Source organism: Chrysochloris asiatica, unplaced genomic scaffold (assembly GCF_000296735.1).
Source record: "Chrysochloris asiatica unplaced genomic scaffold, ChrAsi1.0 scaffold00001, whole genome shotgun sequence".
NCBI lineage: Eukaryota > Metazoa > Chordata > Mammalia > Afrosoricida > Chrysochloridae > Chrysochloris > Chrysochloris asiatica.
The window spans coordinates 21,300,141-21,316,405 of NW_006408519.1; the positions used below are offsets into that span (position 1 = coordinate 21,300,141).

The 16,265-nt window shown below is 41.3% G+C and overlaps 1 protein-coding gene and 1 pseudogene across 1 annotated transcript in view; one reads left to right on the forward strand and one right to left on the reverse strand.

Annotated features, from left to right (window-relative positions):
• The window catches only part of EIF3H (eukaryotic translation initiation factor 3, subunit H), a 149,725-nt gene that overhangs the window by 119,654 nt on the left and 13,806 nt on the right, over window positions 1-16,265 (reverse strand). The gene's annotated exons all lie outside the window — the stretch shown is intronic.
• On the forward strand, window positions 14,403-14,972 carry LOC102836352 (annotated as a pseudogene).

Consider the following 16,265-nt stretch of genomic DNA (forward strand, 5'->3'; position numbering starts at 1 on the left):
CTTGGAACAATAGGGCTTTGTGGTACAGGGATCCAGGCGTAGTCTGAAGAGAAGACATAACGTTAAGATGCTTGACTGTCTTATGAATACTGTTTCCCTTGTCTATTATTGTAAAATAGACACAAGTGGGACAGACAGGAATGTCGGGAGACATGACTATAGAAAACTTGTAAGCCCGTCTTCAGTCTATAACTCACTAGAATACCTAAAAAGGGGTTCTAGAACTTGCCAAGTGAAACAGGCTTCTTGCGGAGCCTTTGTAGTGTACAGGACCCAACGTGGAATTCTAAGCTCCATTCAGAACCTTCTGAGGTGGAACATTCCCACTAGAAAGGACAAGCAGACCAGAATGGATCAGCTAGAGCAACAAAGGATACATCTTCAAAGAAAGATCAGCAGGAAAAATCCAAAACAAAAAATGGCAGTCTGACTGGCTACTAGAAGAACAACCAAGTTGTTCGCTGGGGAGCCATCAAGTCAAGCAATCAAGTTCCTTCAGGACAAACCCCCCTCTAAGACTGAAAGCTTGCTGGCAACCATGCCGATCTACTGGTGAGTGGATGAGGGGGAAAGGCAGCAATGAAGAAACAGACTCCCACTGACCTGAAGAGGAGCGAGACGAGGAAGGGCTGGTTGGTCCTAAGTGTGGTAAGACCTGGGGAGTCCTGAGCCCATGGACAAGGACATAGCCACAGAAGGCTAGAGCTGAGAGTGAAGCATCCAGCTGATATGAAGTGAGGAGAGATGCACAAGAATGCCCAAACTTGCAGACAGCACCCTACTGACCTAGCCTCCTCGTTTGCTTGATAATCAGAACTAGACTAGAGGAAGATTACAAAAAAAAAACAAAAAACAATTTTTTTGATAAAGGAAACAAGGGTAAATTGCTACAATTTGATGAACCTGACCTATACTCAGAGAGGTAGTTATTCTAAATACTAACAGAGAGGGAAGAAGTCTTCACATCAAGTATCAATGCTATCCCCTCTGTACAGAGGGTAGATAGACAGGCAACTTAGACATTGGCTACCTAAAATGAGGGGGCGATAAAGCCATGAAGTGACTGGCTTACAAGTTTTTCAAGAGGGAGTTCAGTTTAACAGTGTGCAGCAAAAGGTAGAGTCTCACTGAAAGGAATGTTGGGAGACATTGTCATCTTGTCTAGACAGGTCTGGTAAAAGAGATGAGGATAAGATTCTTATGATTCAACAGTGAGTAATAGTTATCATGACTAATTGTGACTGTCACAACTGTAAAGGTAGTTTTGTAACAAAAATGGGGAGTAGTTAATCTTACAGTCCAGAAACAGAGGACCCTAGGACCATCAAGGGAGAAGAGCACAAGCAGAATGTGGGACCCTATCCAGAGAAGCAGAGACACCAGAGATGAAGGCAGAGATGAGGGACATGGAGAGAAGGAGCAGCTGAGGATTCTGGACTTGTGGAAAGAGAGGGACTTGTTGCTGGCGGCCTGAAGGGAGGCTTGCAGAATGTGCCCTTTGGTGGTGTAAATTATTATATATGCCTAAGATGGCACTTAACAACAACAAGTGTTTGAAAAACAAAAAAAAAGAGTTAAAGTGAATAGAGAGAAATACTGTTATCTGATGGTACGTGTTGTTGTTGTTAAGTGCTGTCGAGCTGATTCTGACCCATAGTCAAGAAATCAAATGGCATACTGCATTAGACAAATCTGTGGCACAAGACCTCTTTTACAGTGTTCAAGAGTAAAGATGTCAGTTTGAGGACCAGGGTGCACCTGACTAAAGGCGTGACATTTTCAGTAGCTTCACATGCATGTGAAAGCTGGACAACTGATGCATTTGAGTTGTGGTGTTGAAGAAGCATATAGAATGACCACAGTCTGCCAGCAGAACAAACAAATCTGTGTTGGAAGAAGTACAGCCAGAATGCTTTCAAAATGAGGATGGACATACTATCAGGAGGGAACCGTTTCTGGAAAAGGACATTATATTTAGTAAAGCAGAAAGTCAATGGGGATAAAAAGGTAAACCCCAATGAGATGGAATGGCACAGTGGCAGCAGCAATGGACTCCAGTGTAGCAACAATAATATAAGACTGGCACAGGACCGGGCAGCGTTTCCTTCTGTTGTGCATAACGTTGCTGATCATCAGAGCCTACCTGACAGCACCTAACAACAACACACTTGACAGCATTTTCTTAGGGGGGCGGGGGGGGGAACATCCATGGCATTTGTCAGATTCCCAGAATTAAAAATCAGGTTTAAAAATAATAGTAATAAAAGCATGAGGAGTAGTGGCAAAAAGAATCACGGGCAGGACTACTAGTCAAATGTTGGCAGTTGAAGCCCACCCCAAGGCACCTTGGACGACAGGCCTGATGATCTACTTCTGGAAATTCACAGCCTTGAAAATTCTATAGAACAGTTCTACTCTTCACACATGCAGTCACCACCCATGGGTCAGAATCAACTCAACAGCAATTTTGTTTACATGAACAAGGATGATACAAAAGTACTTACCAGGATATTATGATTATATAGATAGGTGCAGATACATGGGCACAGGGGTAGGGGAAAGAAAGACAAAAATTACCTTTTGCTTTATGAGTCTTTGTATTTTTACTTAAAGGGTGGCTATGAGTCAAAACTAAGGCGCTCTGGTGGCGTAGTGGTTATGAATCGAGTTGTGAACCACAAGGTCAGCAGTTCAAAACTACTAACTGTTCTGCGGGAGAAAGATGAGGCTTTCTGCTCCCATAAAGATTTACAGCCTGGGAAACCCTGTACAGGGTCGCTATGAGTCGGAACTGACTCCACAGCACATAACCACCACCATGAGTCAAAACTGACTCAACAGCTATTAACAACAACATAAGTATGAGGGCACTTCAAAAAGTTCATGGAAAATGGAATTAAAAGAAAAAATTCAAAATATAAACTTTATTTCTCAATACAAGCTGCATGAAATCTAAAACTTGTAAGCAATGATACCAGCAGCCACTTAGCCCATCCCAAAAGAACTGAGTGGCCTAGGTATTGAATCCTGTCAAATGCTGTCTTTTTGACACTGTTGGATGCCCTTTCAAGATTTTTTAGGAAAACAAAAGGAAGTCAGAAGGAGCCTGCCTGGCATGAATTACTTGATAATGCCTCTTCTTCCCACAGTCTTTGTAACTCCCACCAAACAACTTTTTTCCCCCAGATGATTCAGAGTAAGAGAAGGTGGGGGAAGATGCTAAAAGGATTATCTGATTCAGTTGTGACTGTTTGTTAACAGAGTTAACTGTAACTGTAAACACATGGAGCTCTAACGGTATCAAATGAGCCATCTCAGAAGGGGTTCTCACTATCATGAAGGAAGAAAAGCAGAAGAAGTAGAGCTCACTGTTTGGACCCAGATCCCTGTGCATCCATCCATGACCCGGGACAGAAAGCAGTGACACTGAGGAGTAGCAGAGGAGTGACAGCAGAACCTAAGCAGCCCACAGAGCAAGTCAAGCTGAGTGTCGTTGGGTGGGAAGATCACCTGTGCAGTGGAGTGCCTCCAGGCACTGAACTGGGGAGCCAGGTTTGCTGACCCACAGAGCTACAGCTGAGCACCTTAACACTGGGCTTACAGCACAGTAGAGGCCCTTTGGGCACTTATCAGCGGCGCAAAAAGAGCTCTGTAACATTGCTGGAGTAGGGCAGAGGCCAAGAGGCAGGCAGCTGAGAGGCCAAGGATCAGACAGTGACTTGCCTACTGGCATGGCTAGGAAGAAGCTGTCCAGACTGAAAGAATTGTGCCTGCAGCATTTCTAATCCTGAATAAGTGAATCTAAACCTGCTACCTTTCCTAATAAACCTCATAACTGAGTATGGTATCTGAGTTCTGTGTACCCATTGCAGTAAGCTATATCTAACCCCACTGAATAGTAGAGAGTGCTGAGAAATAGGGAGTCAGAAGTGGTAAACAGGGGTGGAGGTGAAAGCAAGTCTGACCTCAACCTTGGTCCGTCCACTTTTCACATAGTCAAGTCAGGACTGTACGGTGGAGGCCTAATGATATCCCAGTGACACTTGCCCAAAACTACCCTTGTCTGATGAGAGGAATGAATTGTGGTGGTGGTAGAGGATTTTCTGGTGAAACTTTTCCAAGCATTTTTCTGCTAAAGCACTAGCTAACGTTCTCAAAACAATCTCATAATAAGCAGATGTTAACATGCTTTGATCCTCCAGAAAGTCAACAAGCAAAATGCTTTGAACGTCCCCCAAAACTCGCAATGACCTTTGCTTCTGCTCTGACTGCACCACTGCCACCTTTTAGTAGCCATGGCTTTGACTGTGCTTTGTCTTCACGATCATACTGGGAAAGCCACGATTCATCTCCTGTTACAATTTTTCTAAGAAATGCTGCAGGATCGGCATCCCACCCACTTGTTTCAAATTTCCATGAAAAGCTCTGCTCTTGTCTGCGGCTTATCTGGTGCAATAGCTCTGGCACCCGCTGCGCGGAAAGGTTGCTCAACTTTGATTTTCAGACAGAATTGTGTAAGATCTCTATGATGTTGAATGTTGTTTCTGCTGTTAATTTTGGTTTTGATTCTTTGAGGGGTTTTTTAGTAGTATTATTACGTAGATAACCATGTTATCTATGAACAAAGTTAAGTTTTTTCTTCCCAGTCCTGATTTCCTTGACTTGTCTAATTACATTAGCCACGACCTCCAGTCTTCAAGAGCAAAGACGTCAGTTTAAGAACTACAGTGCACCTGCCCCAAACCATGGTATTTTCAATAGCCTCAAATGCATGTGAAAGTTGTACAATGAATAAGGAAGACCGTAGAATAATTGATGCATTTAAGTTATTGGATTGGAGAATATTAAAAGTACCACAAACTGCAGGAAGAACAAACAAATTTATATTGGAAGAAGTACAGTAAGAATGCTTCTTAGAAGCCAGAATGGCCACACTTTGTCTCTCATATTTTGAAATATTATCAGGAGGGAGAAGGACATGATGTCACTGGAGAAGGACATCATGCTTGGTTAAAGTGAAGAGTCAGCTAAAAAGAAGACGACCAATCCAATAAAATGGATTGTGGCCGAAGCAATAGGCTCAACCGTAGCAATGACTGTGAGACTAGCACAGAAACAGGCAGTGTTCATTCTGTTGTGTATAGGGTTGCTATGAGTCAGTACCAACTAAACAGCACCTGAGAACACAAGCCCTCCAGTGCAGCGCTGGACAGGAGTGGTAAGAAGTACCTCTGGGACCCTGTGTGTGTCTGCACATTTCCTGGTAATTCTCCTATGTATGTGTGGTGACATGTGTGAATAGTTGCCCTAATTGAATTGAATCTTCAATTAGGGCACAAACAAGATTAATTTTTCCCTCAAAAATCGATATTGATGATCTACTGGGAGCTTCATCTTCAACATCATCTCTCATCCCTTCTTAAAATGAGTTTCCATTTGTAAACCGCTGAATTCCTTGGGGCATTGTCCCCATAACTTTTCGTAAAAGATCAATGATTTCACTATCCTTCCATCTAAGCTGCCATACATTTGATGTTTGTTCTTGCTTCAGTTTTAGCAGAATTCACATTGCTCTGCTAGATGCAGGCTCTTTTCAATATAATGTCTTGTAATTCTTAGTTCCTCAAACTAGATCCTGTTCAGACAGACATGTTATTAACAAGTTCATATGAGTTTATTCTGATGCAAAAAAAATGTTTGAAATGCATACATTTTTTTCATAATTCACATTTTCCGTGAACTTTTTGAAAGAGCAGAGTGCGGGACCCTATCCAGAGAAGCTGCGATGCCAGAAATGGAGGCAGAGACAATGACATGGAAAGATGGAGTGGCTGGGGACTCTAGGCCCAGAGAGGGAGAGGGGCTGTGTGCAGGCTTGCAGGGTAAGAGCTTTGGTTGTTGTTTGAAAGCTTATATATTCCTGAGTGCTTCAGTGTACTCCAAAAAAAAAAACCAGAGACGTTGAATGATGATGCAAGAAGGGGACTGGAACCATTGCAATACGATAGGATGAATGGAAAGCTGATGTTCTCGCATGTAAACTATCACTTAAGCCACACAAAAATGTAAAAAAAATCAAATAAGGAAAACATCTTTAAAATACAACAGTCACTGCAATTTACTACATGGAGCTCAAAAACTATAACTAAGTAGCAAAATTTCCTTTTTTATAGTAGCAAATTAATAGAATGATTGTACATATGTATGTTGATTTTAGCATACTATCTTTTGGGTGTGTTAGTAAACTATGGGCTGAATGGAGCACGGTTAAGAGGTTTTGAAAAAAGAAACAGGAAAACCCCACATACAACTGAAAGCCTGAGCACCTGCTGACATCAAGGTCTAATCTCCTGATGTGGTTACTCCCCAACTCTATTCACACATCACTACACACAGACAAGAATGACCAGGAAATGTGCATACATATACAATCAAGGTTCAGGAGGTGATGATCTTTGTAGGAAAAAAAAAGCTCAAAGTATAAAAACCAAAATCAGATTCAAACCCAATGCCATCTAGTTCATTCTGTCTCACAGCAACCCAATATAGGATTTCTGAGACTGTAAATATTAATGAGAGTAGACAGTCTCATCTTTCTCCCACGGAGAAGCTAAGGCATTTGACTACCAACTTCACAGCCGACCTCCAAGCGCTTATCCTACAGTGCCACCAGAGCTCTTTAAAGAACCACTGTTAAAAAGTCAACTGCTTTCTTATATACCATCAATGAACTGGGATTTAAAATCAAAAACACAAAACCACTTAGATTAACGCCAAATATAAAACACTTAGGCATAAATTTAACAAAATATTTACAAAATCTATAGAAAAACTACAATTCTGATAAAAGAAAGAAATCTCTGAATTTTTTGCTCAATTTTTCCTAACATAGAAACTGCTCTAATAAAGAAGTCTAAGACTCATGGCAACCCTATGCAGGGTTTCCACAGAACAGCTGGTGAATTTGAACCACCAACCACGTGGTTCAAACTGACTTTATCCCATACCACACACACCAGGATTCCAAGAATAAAAAGTCGAAAGCACAATTAAGAGTTTTGTTTTGTTTTTTCAAAATATTGTGTGTGAGGACAGTTTAGCTGCTAGGGAGGGGGGCAATAAACAAGAAGGGGAGGGGAATGAAAGAACAAGGCAGATGGGAAAACAATTAGGCAGGTTTGCATGAGCCAAGTGGGAAAGAGGGAAATAATGCTGTATGCACAACCTTGGAACAACAGGGCTCTGGGATACAGGAATTGAGACATGGCTGGAATGGGCAAAAGGGGGAAAATGTTAAGATGCTTAGCTGTCTTTTGAATCTTGGTTTCCCTGGCATACCATTATAAAAGAGACACTTGACGGGGAAAGAAAGGAATAGCCAGAAATATCACCATAGAGAGCTTGTAAGTCTGTCTTCTGCCTATAACAAACTGGAATACCTAAAATGGGACTACAATGTGCCCAGCGAAGGAGTCTTCCTGTGGAGCCTCTGCATCACATAACACCATAGGTGGAATCCTGAACCCCATCCAGAATCTTCTGAGGTGGGAAATTTCCACTTGAAAGGACAAGCAAACCAGCCTGGAGCGGCCAGAAGAACAGAAAATACTTCTTGAACGAAAGACTGACAGGAAAAATACAAAACAATATAGGCAGACCGACTGATTACTACAAGAACAAGCAAGTTGCTCACCCAAGAGACATCAAGACAAGTGGTCAGGTCCCCTCAATTCAAACCCTCTTCCAATACTGATTCAATGGGAATACACACTCTGATTGGTAACCAGGTTCATCACCGATAAGGGGAAGTGAGGGAAAAACAGCAATGAAGTTACGAGCTAAGCCCTACAACATTCAATAGACTCTTGTGAACCTGGGTGGAGACCTGGTCGGCCAGCAGTGTGGCGAGACATGGGGACTCTTAAGCCCAGAGTCAGTGACATAGCCACAGAGGACTAGAGTGGAGAGTGAAGCGTCCAGCAGATAAGAAGAGAGGGTATATGCATAAGAACACCCACACTTGCAGATAATACCCACTTGACCTGATTTCAATAGCTGGATGATCAGAGCTCAACTAGAAGAAAGAAGATGAAAAAAAAGCGTAATCTGATACAATTTGATGAGCTTGACCTACACCTATGGATGCAGTAGCTCAAAAGAGGGAATAAATCTTTACAGCGATTCCCACTCCCCTCCATACACAGAGTAGATAGGGATGGGCAACTTGGACATTGGCTACCCAAAATGAGGGAAGGGGGTCCCCAAAAAAGCAAGAAGCAACTGGCTAACAAGTTTTCAAGAGGGAGCCTAGATCCAGAGGGCTCAGAGGAAGGTAGAATCTCTACTGAGCAGTATTCAATCTGTCTGGGCAGGGCTGATCAAAGGAGAATAGGTCTCTTGTGGTATAACAGTGAATAATTGTTATCAGGACTGACTGTGAGGGTTGGTAATCTAAAAGTAGACATTTTGTAGCAAAGGAGGGGAGTGATTGACTTTGCAGTCCAGGAACAGAGGTCCCTGGGACCATCAAGGGAGGAGAGCAGAGTGTGGGACCCTACCCAGAGAAGCAGTGACGTGAAGTAGAGACTATGACGTGGAGAGATGGAGCGGCTGGGGACTCTAGATCCAGAGAGGGAGGGGAGCTGTGTGCTGACGACTGAGAGGCAGGCTTGTAGGGTATACCCTTTGGTTGGTTGATAATACACAGACGGCATTGTAACCATGGCAATGAAACAATATATGATAGGATGACTGTAAAGGTAATGTTCTCTCATGTAAACGATCACATAATTCACAATAAAACACTAAAAAACCAATTATATGTATAATTTTCCTTTGAAGCATCACTGTTGTTAAGTGCCTCAGAGTCATTTCTGGCTCACTGGAACCCTGCATAGGGTTTCTGGGGCTTTTAAATCTTTGCAAGTGCTCCTTATCTTTCTCCTGCGGAGCAGCTGGTTGGCTCAAAACATGGGCCTGTATGTGGTTCACTGTCCAGTGCTTACCGTATGGAGCCATTACCCTTGCTAAAATAAAAGGCTAGGTCCACTCCAAGTATATCTTTAAAGTCTCAAATAGGCAAAATTCAAGCTGCACCAATTGCTAGTCAGTTGGGGATGCAGTCAGACAGCACATGCATGGTTCCTACCTGGCTTGACTCCAGTTCTATGGATCTGGGAGGTCAGGTCCACAGCCTGCGCTCCTTCCATCAGTCACTGTCAGAGAACAGCTATTACCTTAGAATAATTTACTGCTCAAAGAAGCTGTAATGCCACAAAATCCACCTTTTACATACCATGTAAAGTTAATATCTAGACTTTCATTTAATTCTGGCTTCCTGTACTGACTGATCTGTGAACTTGGCAGTTTTCTTATTTGGTTAAGGCTAGATCATTTTTCTAACACTGAACAAAGAAGGTAGCTATTGCCAAAATATAAATTCAAAAAGCAGAAAGCTGCATTAGTCTTAACTGTAACACATTTTATGATTCAAGTGGGACAGGAGTCCATTTCACAACTAGATGAGTCAAATACTACACGGGATTTAAATCACCGCTGTTAAATTGTGATGTGAAAGAAATTTAAATACAGGCAGTCTCCGGATTAAGAACAAGGAATGGAGAAAACAAGCAAATCAACAAATAAGCAACAGGCTGCAGGTCCTACAGTTCATAAAATAATGGCTCTCCTGACAGTTTTCTGGTCGGGGAGCAGCCCAGGTTTAAGTACAGGCAGTACTTGACTTGAAGTCAAATTTGTAACTATGTTCAAACACTTATGTATGGCTTCTATCTAACATCAGTTGAATGTTTGCCTTAGTATATAGTATAGAGTGTACATTTCTATACATAAAAAATTCTAAGTAACATTTCCAGATAACTAAAGCATCTTTAACATCAGGTTGGTGATGTTGTCGAGTCTGTCCCAACCCACAGTCACTTTGTATAGGGTTTTGAAGTAGTGGCTGCTAAGTTTGAACTGTCACCATTGCAGTTCAAGCCAACCTTGCATTCCAGCGCATTAACCCACAGCACCATTAACCAGAACTTCTTAACATCATAGTACGGTAATAATAATAATGTTTTCATATACAAACCACTGTAAGTACATGAGATTTTTAGGGGCTGGCTCATAACTATGGGTCTATAACCCAGGAAACACCTAAAACTTCAAGAGGAAAGAGAGAAAAAAGGTATTTTACTGCTAACACATATGGGTTTAGTTACAACACTCCAATACACTTAATATCATCTCAATATTTCAGTTGAAAGAACATATTTCATTATTATTCTCTTGGATCTAATGCTTATTGATGGTCAACAGTTTTTATTCAAGTTAAACCAACTAATAATTGCTGGGAAAAGGGACAGATGATACACACTTAAGGAATTCAACAGAATGGCATAGTTCGGATCAGAAAAACTAGGCTTAATAGGAAAGTACACAATAATGCAAAATATTTTTTAAGTAATTAAAGAAGTAAATGACTACTTTTGAGAAAATAAATGTACTTGGCCTTTGACACATACAGCAAACTACTTCAGTTTTAAAGTCGTCTTTATTTCGTTCAAGACATCTTTACTTAGTTCACTTAAACCAAAGAAAACTCCACCAATGTAAGACCATGTTGACTAATGTAGGATCTAATCACTATGGCATTTATATCAATAAGTATAATTAATTTAACAAATTTCCACTTTACCAACTCAATATATACCTCAATCTGAACCAACTTGCAAATTTTCCCATGTATAACTATGACACTGCAGGATAAACACTGGACCTACATACAGAAAGTCAGTGCTTCAAACCCACCAGCCACTCCTCAGTGTTTAAAAAACACCAGGTATACTGGTAAGAAAGAGACTGGCAGAACCAGAGACTATGGCCCTGGACCACCCTTCAGGTCTGGGAGAGCTCACCCCGCACGGCCCAGTTTTCAGCCAAGCAGCAGATGAGGGGAGCAACAATAGCAAGATATGCTCGCCATGGAATGGTCAATCATTCAAATTCAAAAGGGCAACACATTCCTAAGGAAAGCTTTCAGAAGTGATGGGAAGGTGGGTTGACTGTAAATAGGAACCACAGGGAGAAAGCAGGCTAACTGTTGCTGCATGGAAAAGATCGGAATCACTGAGATGAAACTAAGTGTATGATTTGTTGAATGTATAGCTGATAATCTTGTCTGTAAACCTTCCTCAATTCACCATAAAAATTTTTGGGGCGGAAGAAGGTAGAATCTCCACTGAGCAGTATCTAATCTGTCTGTGCGGGACTGATGAAGGGTGATGGGGACAGCACTCATGACGAACAACAGTGAGTAATTACTATCAGGACTGACTGTGAGGGTTGGACGTTTTGCAGCAAAAGGAGGGGAGTGATTGACTTTACAGTCCAGGAGCAGAGGTCCCTGGGACCATCAAGGGAAAAGAACGGAGTGTGGGACCCTACCCAGAGAAGCAGTGATGCCAGAAATGGAAGCAAAGACTATGGAGAGAGGGAAACAGCTGGGGACTCCAGACCCAGAGAGGGTGAGGGGCTGTGTGCTGATGCCAGAATATACACTTTGCTTGGTTAATGATGCATGGAGGGGATTGTAACCATGGCAATGAATCTTTATATGATAGGATGACCGTAAAGCTGATGCTCTCCCAAGTAAACTATCACATAATTCACAATAAAACATTCTTTAAAAAAATATTTTTGGAAAAAAAAAAAAAAAACTAACTCTGGTTACATCAGGAAGAGAGGCTAGAAGGCACGGCAGAAAGCCAGTTTCTTTACTAGCTATTTTTTCTTTTACTTTGCCTTTTTGTATCGTGTGCTTGTATTGCCCAATGTAATGACTGTGAGGACTAGGGTGAGAACTAAAGTGCACCTGCTGATGCCAGCCATGATCGTTTCAACTACCTCATATGCATGTAAAAGGGAGCTCAGGTAGCACAGTGGTCTTGGGCTGCTAACCACAAATTCAGATCTTGGAATCAACCAGCTATTCCGTGGGAGAAAGACGAGGCTTTCTGCTCCCATAAAGATTAACAGTCTTGGAAATCCTATGTTAAAGTTAAGTGCCATAGAGTTGGTTCTGACTCATAGTAACCCTGTATAGGGTTTCCAAGGAGCAGCTGGTGGGTTAGAATCACTGACCTTGTGGTTCACAGTCCAGTGCTGATCATACAGCAACACACCAGAAACCCTATACAAGGTCATTAATGAGTCAGAACTGACTCCACAGCACAAATCACCACCATATGCATGCAAAAGCTGGACAATGAATAAGAAAGACCTTTTTTAAAAAAAAAAAAAATCAGTGCATTTAAATTATGGTGTTGATGAAAAGTATAGAAAGTACCATGGACTGAAAAACAAAGAGCAAGTCTATGTTGGAAGAAATGCAATCAGAATGCTCCTTAGAAGTGAGAACGGTGAGACTTTGTCTCTCAAACTTCAGACACGTTGTCAGGAGGGACTGATCCCCGGAGAAGGCCAAGGACATCATGTTTGGTAAAGTGGAGAGTCAACAAACAAGAGACAGACCCTCAATGAGATGGACTGACAGAGTGGCAACAGCAGTGGGCTCAGGTTCCGACTCAGTGACCCTGTGTAGGGTTTTCAAGGAGCAACTGGTGGGTTTGAATCACCGACCTTGTGGATAGCAGTCTAGTGCTTATCCTACAGTGCCACACCAGGACTCCAAAAATAGCAGGTTTAATAAATTCATTCATTGCTACTTATATCAAATAAAACTAGTTAAGGATAGAGATAGGAGATGATGGTATTGAGAAGGAAATCTCATTAGTATAATTATCAGGATACAATGAATGCCTCCGACATTCAAGGACTAGTTTAGGTACAATTGTTGGAGAAAACTGTATGTCAGAGTTCCTTTGATGTTCAGAGCCAATTTCAACCCTTTCAGTTTCAATGAAGCAAGCAGTTTGTCATCAAACAGATGGCAACACTGACTTTGTTACTAAATCTAATCTTTACAGGACACAACCATTTTACAGAAAGATCGTCTGCATGTAGTAATTCACAAGAAAAAGTAAAAACTATCTTCTCGTGAAGCATATTTTCTCTTACCCTGCCAACTGAAGTAATACCTAAGGAAGCATAATTTAAATAACATTTCCCCAAAAAAAAAGAATTATGAACTAATTTAGAAGTGAAAGCAAATGCAAACAAATTTTCATGTAAATGCTAAAATTAGAATCAACTGATTTAAGGGACTATAATGTAGACTACATAAAGCAAACATGAGAAAAGCTGATGAGGAAAATAAGGACTGGTAAACAACTCTACAGAGCAGGTGAGTGTTTTAGACAATTTTTTTTTTCTCCCCACTATCTCGTCTAGAACAAGTCAGGAACAATGGTGTCAAGACTTAAAATACCTGGAACTGCTTGGGCAAACTTAGCTGTAAATTATATAATTTATAAAGGGTCGCTATGAGTCAGAACCGACTCCACGGCACATACCAACAACACCAACATAATTATATAGGAACTAGCTGAAGCTAAAAATAATAAGAAAAAAAAGATCATCCAGTAAATTTCATAGGTGCACCCAAAGCCATCTGGTCAAAATGGCCATCTGAAGAGTAAATGTTGTTGTTGTTGTTAAGTGCTGTCAAGTCTTTTCCAACCCATAGCGACCCTGTGTAGGGTTTCCTAGGAATAGCTGGTGGTTTTGAAGCACTGACCTTGCAGTTCAAATTGCCCTTGTGCATTATCCTGTAGCACCACATCAGGACTCCTCATCTGGCCATTTCATCTTGCCAGATCTGTTTAATTATACAGTGGTTTGTTTGTTAAATTTTATTTGAAATGTATTTCATTATACTCCATATACTTGTTAGTAAGGCATCTAGTTTGAAATCCAACTGTAACAAACACCAACAATAATTTAAATGAACAGCAACTATCAAACTGATACTGACACTGATGAAACATCAGTGCAATTGTTTTATTAAACCATCTCGCTCTATGAGAAATACTGTGTATGCTTCTAAATTAGACCCAAGAAAGTAAGTAATGAAGCCACACTAATATAGGACATCACTAGTAGGTATGCCGCAAACACTGGTATAGTTGTTGTTGTTGTTATGTACCGTGGAGTCAGTTCTGACTCATAGCGACCCTGTACAGGGTTTCCAAGGCTGTAAATCTTTACGGGAGCAGAAAGCCTCATCTTTCTCCCGCGGAACAGCTGGTAGTTTCAAACTGCTGACCTTGCAGTTCACAGCCCGATTCGTAAACCACTACGCTAGTAGAGGTGGAAAAACCTGGCCTTGAGAGAAAGAAATTGGGAGACCCCACGCAGTGCTGCCAATGCCCCAGCAGAGAAGCTGAAATCAACACTGAATTTGAAATATTTAAAGTGGATACAAAACTATTTCAGCAATGCAGAGAATTAAGTGTAAGTGTGGTGTCAAGGGCGATGATACTATTGATAAAACATGTCTGCTGATATCGTACACAACAAACAAATTTCCATCTGAATATGTACAACTGTTTTTGAAAACTATGCAGTCACAGTTATGATTGGTGGAGAGCCATAGACTCTGACTTTTTGATACTGCAGGGCAAGAGGACTATGACAGATGACGACCGCTGAGTTATCCACAAACAGATGTTATTTCTAGTCTGTTTTTCATTCCTCTCTCCTTCCTCATTTGAAAATGTCAAAGAAAAGTGGGTAACTCACCACTGTCCAAAGACTCCTTTCCTGCTTGTTGGGACCCAAACTGATCTCAGAGATGACCCCTCTACTATTGAGACACTGCCAGGAACAAACAGAAGCTGATCACTCCAGAGACTGCCGAAAAGCTGGCCCATGACCTGAAGGTTGTCAAATATGTGGAGTGTTCTGCACTCACACAGAAAGGCCTAAAGAATGTATTTGATGAAACAATATCGGCTGCCCCAGAGCCCCCAGAGCCGAAGAAGAGCCGCAGGTGTGTGCTGCTATGAACATCTCGCTAGAGCCCTTTCTGAACAGCTGGTGTTGGCATCATACTAAAAGCAATGTTTAAATCAAACTAAAGATTAAAAATTAAAATTCAGTTTTGCAATAATGCACTTACCCATATGCACTCATGAAACAAAGCCCATAGGTATGGCCCCTCCTTCCTCCTCCCAGTACTAGTTAAGTTTGAACAACTGTGCACTGTCAGAAAACTGATCAGTACTAGTTTTTATTTTATTTTTCCCAAAAGAGAGAGGAAGAAAAAACACAAGGCATGCTTGTTGACAACTCTGTAACAGACTAATTTCAACGGAAGCTGCTCCCTGGCTCCACCTTGGAGAGTACTCTGGGGCACCTTAGTGTTCTGGGTTTTATCTTTTTTTTGGGGGGGGGGCGCGGGGGGATGTGTGGGAGTTCATTTTATTTCGTCTTGTTTCTGCTTCCTAATTCATTAACCAGTGGCAAGCCCTTATTTCACTGAATGAAGTTAGAACCCATGTCCCCACCTGGTGCTCTTTGGAAGGAGTACAGTGAATTCCTTGTGCGATAACATATTCCTTGTTGAAAGTTTCCTTTCTTTCCATCCTTGAATAGGTTCCGTATTTGATAAAACTCATCAAAGTGGGTGGAGGCTGTCTTGCACCTTCTCTTTTCTAGGATGCAGTATGTATGTGACTGACTTTCAAGGAAATTTGTTTGCCATTTGCTGAAAAAAAATTTTTTAAGTTATTTTTTAACTTCTTTTACTGATAAATGAAGAAAAGTATTTGTACCTTTTGAAAAACACCAAAAGAACTGAGTTGATAATTTTTTTTTAATTTTTCTTTCCCTGTCAGTCATTGTCTTATTATCCTTACCTTAGCTGTGCAGTTTAATACTGGAAGATACGGTGTTCTCAGAACACAGCTGAAGACCAGGTGTATAGAGGAAATATGAGGGGTGGTGCTCGCAGACAGATGTCTGTGGAATGATTCACATCCTCTTTCAAGTGATGAGGATGGAGGCCTGCTTCCTGAAGAAGCTTGGGGAGAACAATGAACAACATGGGGACCAGTCAGGGAAAACCACTTTTCTGTTGTTTTATATTTGAGGAACTCTAGAGCAGCCAGTTGAGGCTCTCTAGTTTAATAAAAATCATGGAACGAGTCTTCTGAAGACTCTCCGTAAGTGTTCATATGATTTTATCAGCTTATTTTGGTTGCAGTTTTTAATTTCTTAAAATGTTTAGGTATCCCCTCCATACACAGAGTAGACTGGGATGGGCACTTGGACATTGGCTACCCAAAATGGGGGGTGGG